The following is a 6,888-nucleotide window of genomic DNA, read 5'->3' on the forward strand; positions in this document are numbered from 1 at the left end:
CAGAAGGGTGGTCAGGAAGATCATTGTGACAGGAGGTCCTTGAAGTGCCCTGGGAAACCAATCTTGCTTCTGGGCTCCAGAGAGAAGGAAAAGATATTGATTCCTTGTTTTGTTTCATCTGCAATAGGCTCCTCCCCACCTGGACTCCCATGGCTTAGAGAAAGGTATCAACATCAAAACTCAAACATGAGTGCATTGCGATATCATGTGAGTTCCATGGAATTCAACAGAACTTTTGTAGCTGAAATTTAAACCAAATGTATCAAAATACACCTGTCCCTAGAGAGTTTGGACTTAGTACTTTCACAATAGAAACAATGGTTTAGTTTAAACAAGGCCAGTTTTTTAAAACTAGATTTTTCCCTCTCTATGTGCGAAGATATAGAATGGGGGACCTTTCTAGGTGATACAATTGAATACTTCAGAAGCCAAGACTGGGAGCTTAATTCTTATAAGAGGAATCAGCTTTGATCAGAACAAAACTCTTCTGTGTGATCACATCATTCTACCATTGAATCCTAGGTAGTGGTGCTAAACAAATGGATAAGAGCTAATACTTATGGGAGATTTTCTATGTGGTAGTCACTGGGCTAAAGGCTTTTCACAAGTTACTTTATTTAAACTTTGCAACAGCTCTGAGAAGTAAGTTCTCATAGTGGTCATTCAGAGTAAAAGCCAAACGTCTTCCAGTGGCCCAGGGGCTCTGACCTTTGCCCCTCCTTCACGGCCTCTGGGTTCTTCCTCACCAGACAGTGTCATCTACACTTCCCCCCCAGGGCCTTTGCACTTGCTGGTCTCTCTGCTTGGAGAGCTCTTCCCTAACTCACCCAAGGCTCAGTCTCTCACCCCCTTCAAATATCACCTTCTTAGTGCAGCCTGCTCCAGCCACCCTTTAGAAAATGTCAATGCCCCCTGTGCCTCTATATTACATACTTCCCTGCTTTGTTTTTTTTCCATAGCAGTTATCATTTTACAACCTTCAACATGATTGACCTAGTTGGGGTCTTGTTATTTATCTCCCTTGACCAGAACGTATGCAAAGATTTTAGTCTACTTTTGTTCATGACCTAGAAACACAGCTGGCACATGATAGGCACTCCATAAATATTTGTTGGTTAAATTTTGTACATGAAGCAATAGGTACAGAGAGGGTAAGTGGTCATGTTTTTTATAGAAAGACAGACTCCATTAGGAACCCACATTCCAGAAATCAAACTTGGGGTACATATCCTTTTCCTGAGGGGTAGTGGCATCACCCTTGACCATCAGGGACAATACATTAAATCTGAATCATACTTCATGAGTATAAATACGCACTAATAATCAAGAGTATAAAGAATTAGTCTACATGTGTACTATATTAAATAAGTATATATGTGTATGCAAAATCAGTTGGATTATTTTGTGACTCTACTGGGAAATTTTATTTGATAAGATTTGAGGGAAACGAAAAAATGTCAAGTGAAAAAAATGAAGAGAATATAAAAGTTCTCATGAAAATATTTTCCCAGGGCTGGACAATGGCAAGAATGACAGCATATAACACTCCTTTATAGATGTCATTCAGATTCAAAGGGCATTTCCCAGAGTTCCTTTTATGTGATTATCTTTAACCTTCCTAACAATGCAGAAATCCAATTTGCAGACCAGGAACTATTCTCTCAGAGGTTGTGTACTTTCCTAAAATAGCCCAGTGAGGGGTAGGATTCGGAACAGAATATACTTATTTTGTTGGGCTAGCGGGCCTGCCCCTGTACACACAGCTGCCAGCCAGGCTTCAGGTGTCCATGATTTTACAGGGACTCATATCCTGAGGAACTGAGGCAATTTTTGTTCATGGCTAACTTAAAACATTTACAACTACCAATATCACTTCCCTTCCCTCTTTTTCTAAGGTCAACCATTACATAGATCCAAGAGATTCACTTTGGAGCACATACATCCTCAAAGTGAAATCAGTGCCTTTGTCTGAAGTTCATCTCACTAAACAGCTGGGCTTAAAGCTCACATTATGCAGCTGCTGACAGCATTGCTAAGAGCAACAAATACCAGGAAATCTCAAAACCCTGACCGTGTTTTTCTTAATCATATTTTTGTCAATTATTTCTCCACAGGTTTAGAAACTTGTCTTCACTTTCAAAAAAAAAAAAATTCTACCCCTGGGGAGGGGAAATTAAGACCTCAAAACCAAGTACAAATTGCTCTTTTAAAGAATGGGAATGAAAGATACGGGGGCTTTTCTTCCTTAAAAGCTCATCACTCTGCAGAAAGAATCCGAATGCTGTCCTGATTCTTCTTGGGCACTGGAGCAGTTTTGTGTGTGTGTGTGTGTGTGTGGGGGGGGGGGGGTTGTTAGTTATTTTTAATTAAAATTTTTAAAAAGCACCATTCTTGAGAAGCTGTTGCTATGAGACTTCCTGGGCCTCAACAGATGGCCACAGAACAGTGCTCAGCCCCAGCTCTGGGCTCTGAAGCCCTCCACTCAGGCATACCATTAACATTCCTGAAATACCTTCGGGGGCAAGCCGGGCCTGCCGCCTTCTGACTAGCTCACCCGCAGCTCCTGGGCCGGCCTCCCTTGTCAAGCGGCCGAGCTGAAATTTGTTATAAATGAATGATCTGGTCTCTCTAGGAAAAGTCCATAGCAGAGAGGTCGCTGTCCGTCTCAGTTTAGGCTTCAGACAAACTTTTATCCCACATCCCTGGGGTTTTGAGCTGGTCAGGATTGCTGCTGGGCACACATGTGTAGGCAGGCACACATACATGTGCACAAGTACACACATATGCACATACACTCATAAAAGCACACCACACTCCACACCTAATTCATTCCATTGTTTGTAAGCCTCTGAGCCGCTCCCAGTCACAGAGCGATCCCATGAAGAGAGCAGCACATTTTTGGACAGTAGCATTCTTAGTGCCCAGACAGAATTGCTGAGGGAGAGGTTCGAAGGATTCCGGATTTTTCTTTTGAGAAAAAGACATAAAGAGAAAGGGAACTGCATGGCAGTAGAGTGTCTACTTTCTCGCTAACTTCTTGGTGCTGCTGGACAAATCATTCCATTTCATCGCCTTTCTCTGTCTTCCAAACTGGGCCAAAGACTTTACCTCCAAGTATCAGAGAAAGGAATGAATGAGCCATGATTAATAAACGACTGGGAAATTACTGTATAAATATAGGATCAGGGAGGGCCTTCACTGCTCCCAGGGAAGAGAGAAGAAAGGAACTTGGAGACCCGCACCCCCGGCTCTGATTGCTGGGCCCACCGCCCCTGGAGGGCTGGTCCGGAATGCTGACCACTGTTTTTGGTGGGAAGGGTCTACTGGTAACTTTACTCGGCCACCAAGCAGCTTTGGTACTTGGAAAAAAACAAGTAATTCTAAACAGCCATAGCTTCTCAGGGTGGGGCTCATTTAAATTCCACCTCCAGGTTGTGGCTTTAAACCGGGCCTGGAGTGTACAAGCGAAGTCCTACTTAAGTGTCTGACGCCAGGGCTCACTTGATCACTTGACAGGACGTCAGAGCAATCCTGCCGGTTTCAGTTCACGAAGATCCCTAAGAGCTTTTCTCCCAGTGATATCAGATGATATGCCACAACACCGCCCCACCGCCATCAGCTGACGCTCATTTTTTATCTAATCTGTCCAACTCAGGGGCTAAATGAGTCCAGACTGCTTAGGTTCCTGCCTTTCAAAGTCATCTGTTTGTCCTGAGATGTGGACATTGGAATTGCTGGAAGTTTTTCGTTTTTTAAAAAAAAAAAAACCTTTGAGAGGTTTGGCCTAACAAAGAGTGCCGCTTTTTTTGTATTAACCAGTGACATTTTTTAAAAAACATTCTTTACTGTTGAAACTATTACATTTGTCCCTTTTCCCCCAGGCCTTCAGCACCCTATTGTCTGTGTCCATGGGTTATGCATTTATGTAACATTGACATTTTAATGAAGCCATCTATAGAGAAGTGCAGATGAGGAAACTGTTTCTTTGCCCATGTGTCTAGGGCTAAGGGACCCAGCTAGCTTGTCCTTTGCACATGGAGCAAAGGGAGGTCTTGCCCAGCTGTTCATTCAGCCTTTAGCTCGCAGGCTGCCCAGCTCTGAAAAGTCAAAGAAAAGCTGAGATCCTCCGGCTGTTTTTGAGGAAGGGAAGCCTAGAGAGGGAGTTGCTGGGAGGGAGGGCTGACGTATGCAGCTTCTATTTGCATAACTGACCCTTTCAGACAGAGCCAGTGGGACACAGTGTGTGTCTGGGAGGCGGAGGCCCAGTGTGCGCTATTGTGAGGGACCCTCACCGCGCAGCAGCTGAGAGCCCCGCAGACATTCCACAGCTCCAGACAGGAGACTTTTAAAAATTGTCACTGGGGGAAAATGTATTTAAGATAATTAATCCCTTGCCCCAATCTAACTCTCTAATGATACTGTTCTTGGGATGAAATAATGTATTTTAGTTAACACTTGTGTTAAATTACATAGTTGGGGGTCCCTGGTACTCTGCAGATATGCACAAGGGCTTTCTATACTCAGTTTAAAATATGGGTTTTTTTTGTGACTTTATTTTCTTTTTAACTAGCTATAGAAGTTTTTCAACTAGCTCTCTCTTCCTTTCTGTACCTCTTCAGGACACAGAGTTGTTTTTTGTGAATAGTGTATTTTGGCTTTTTTTTGAGATAGTGATTAGGGCTGAGGTGGTATTTATCCTTCCCCATATGAAAATGACTTATCCTTAATCCAGGAAATCATCTTTGATTTATACACTTTCTAGGTGTAATTCATAAGCGAAGGTAGAATTTTGAAATTTAAGTAAATGCTAAACATACATTTATTTAGCTTTCCAATGTCCATTTCTCCTTCAACTCTCTCAATATTTATAAATCCACTTAGTATCTACCTACTAACCAATCTAATTTTTCATTTATCACCAACCATCTGTCCTGTTTGCACGCACTTTATATTAAAAATGATTGCTGTAGGCTTGTGTGATGATCCCATTTCACCCCATGGGGAATGTCATTTCTGATGCTTTTATTCATCAAAGCAGCCATTTTTAGCATTACTGACATGTTGATCTTATTATAGAAAAATGTTTTTACAAAGATGAGTTAGAGGAGAAAGATGGAAATTTCCAACTGGCTATGAACATTGGAAGAAAAACACACATTTCAGGATGATTAACATAGATTTCAAGTGAATGGTTCCTGAATGCTTATCGCTTCTTTTCGCCACCGCTATTTGGTCTCTATTACTGTTTGCTACTTGAACAGGTCATTCAGAATTAGAGAACGCCCTTGTTTCATGAAGGTGTTTATAGCTTCGGAATTAATAAGATGGGAAAAGTAGTCTCAGAACCTCTTTGGATTTACAAATAGATCTTTATTCACTTACAGCAAGTTTTCATTTTAAAAAAAAATCAAAAGGAAAATTACTTCCTCCCTCTCAGGACAAAACAGGCAGGACTGTTAAGCACTAGTCCCAAACCACTAGTCTTCTCACCAACCTTGGATTACGAAATCCTAGAGTGACAACTATGCTGACAGCAATCCCAGGGGGAAGACAGGAGGGTCCTTGATGCATTTGTCAATCAACTTACAAGGAAAATGAAATCAGAGCAGAGCTTAAGTTCAATCAGAATCATGGCTTAATATTCCTAAGGATTTGTTGCTCCAATTTGGGTGCTAGCATTTAGAATCTGACTCTCTCTCTTGAGCATAAGGATGAGTGGAGCGAAGCAAGACAATCAAACCCCCTGCTAATTTACTAATTCCCCAATGTTGAACAACTTCCCCGATGTTGAACAAACCTTAAAAAGGAAAACTGTTTTCATATTACAAGAGAAAAAGTTAAAGATAGCTTTAAAAATAAGTGGTACTTAGAATGAGACTAGAAATCCTGGGGTGGCATAATTGGAAGGAGCTAGAATGTTCAGCCTAACTTTCTCTTATACAAACCAGCACATAGTGTATTTGCTGGCTCTAATTAAAAGTTACTTTATTCTATCTTCACTTGAGCTCCTGGTCAAATAGGAAGGAGTACACAATGAGGTGTCAATTGTCTGCAAGGGTTACAGTCATCTGACGGTACCCTCGTCCACATTCACATCTTCACTGATTATGCCTTGGTATCATTTTGCAAGCACATCTGACAGCGAATAATTTTGTGATTTCATCACAACAGCCTAACCTACACTTCCCCGCCTCTCTTTAGTTTACCTTCTCAATACCGGCCTTTCTGACAAGATACATGTGGAATATAATGTCGAGAAATATCTGGTTTAAAAGGGACTTACCTTAAGGAAGTCTAAGCTAGCATGTCCACTGTCCTCAGAGGTCTGTTGGACATCTCTGTGCAGGGTGACACTGGGCCAAGCTGGCCCACCGAGGGGGGCTCAGTGGCTTGGGAGAGGTGGCATCGAGGCACAGCTCCAGCCCGGAACGAATCCACAGGAGCCAGCGCCAGGAAGCGGAGAGCTAAGAAGACACAGGTGTCTGACACCACCGGGCACCTCAGCTCCCAACCTGCAATCCAACGGCTGCCCTGATTAGCCAAGTACAAAAGGCAGTTCGGATTACTGCCCTCCTCCCAGCCAATCGCGGCCCGCACGCCTGACAGCAGCCCCTGATGGAAGGGGAAGTACACGCGGCCAGAACCTGAGAACCGGTTTCTGCAGTGGCGCTGGCAGCCTGGTCGGCGCGCTCCTGTCCCACGCGGTGGAGAGCAGTTTGTCAGGCTGTTGCAAGAAGAGCTTGTGGTAACGGGTAAACCATGCCCTGCCCTTCTCCAAAGAGCGTCGCTCTAGGTTCTTTGACTCCTAAACAACAGGGTGCACTGTGATCTGTGATGACAATTAAGTGAAGGTAAGAAAGAACGACCCGCCTTGGTAGCTTTCACTGT

At 43.1% G+C, this 6,888-nt stretch overlaps 1 protein-coding gene and 1 long non-coding RNA gene across 2 annotated transcripts in view; one reads left to right on the forward strand and one right to left on the reverse strand.

Annotated features, from left to right (window-relative positions):
- The window catches only part of SHROOM3 (shroom family member 3), a 238,400-nt gene that overhangs the window by 158,711 nt on the left and 72,801 nt on the right, over nucleotides 1-6,888 (reverse strand). The window lies entirely within an intron of this gene.
- The window catches only part of LOC106727177, a 15,650-nt gene continuing 15,537 nt past the window's right edge, over nucleotides 6,776-6,888 (forward strand). The window contains exon 1 of the long non-coding RNA XR_001363346.1: nucleotides 6,776-6,851. This is a non-coding gene — a long non-coding RNA (uncharacterized LOC106727177). The remainder of the gene's footprint in view (nucleotides 6,852-6,888) is intronic.

Source organism: Myotis brandtii, unplaced genomic scaffold, assembly GCF_000412655.1.
Source record: "Myotis brandtii unplaced genomic scaffold, ASM41265v1 scaffold111, whole genome shotgun sequence".
Taxonomy (NCBI): Eukaryota; Metazoa; Chordata; class Mammalia; order Chiroptera; family Vespertilionidae; genus Myotis; species Myotis brandtii.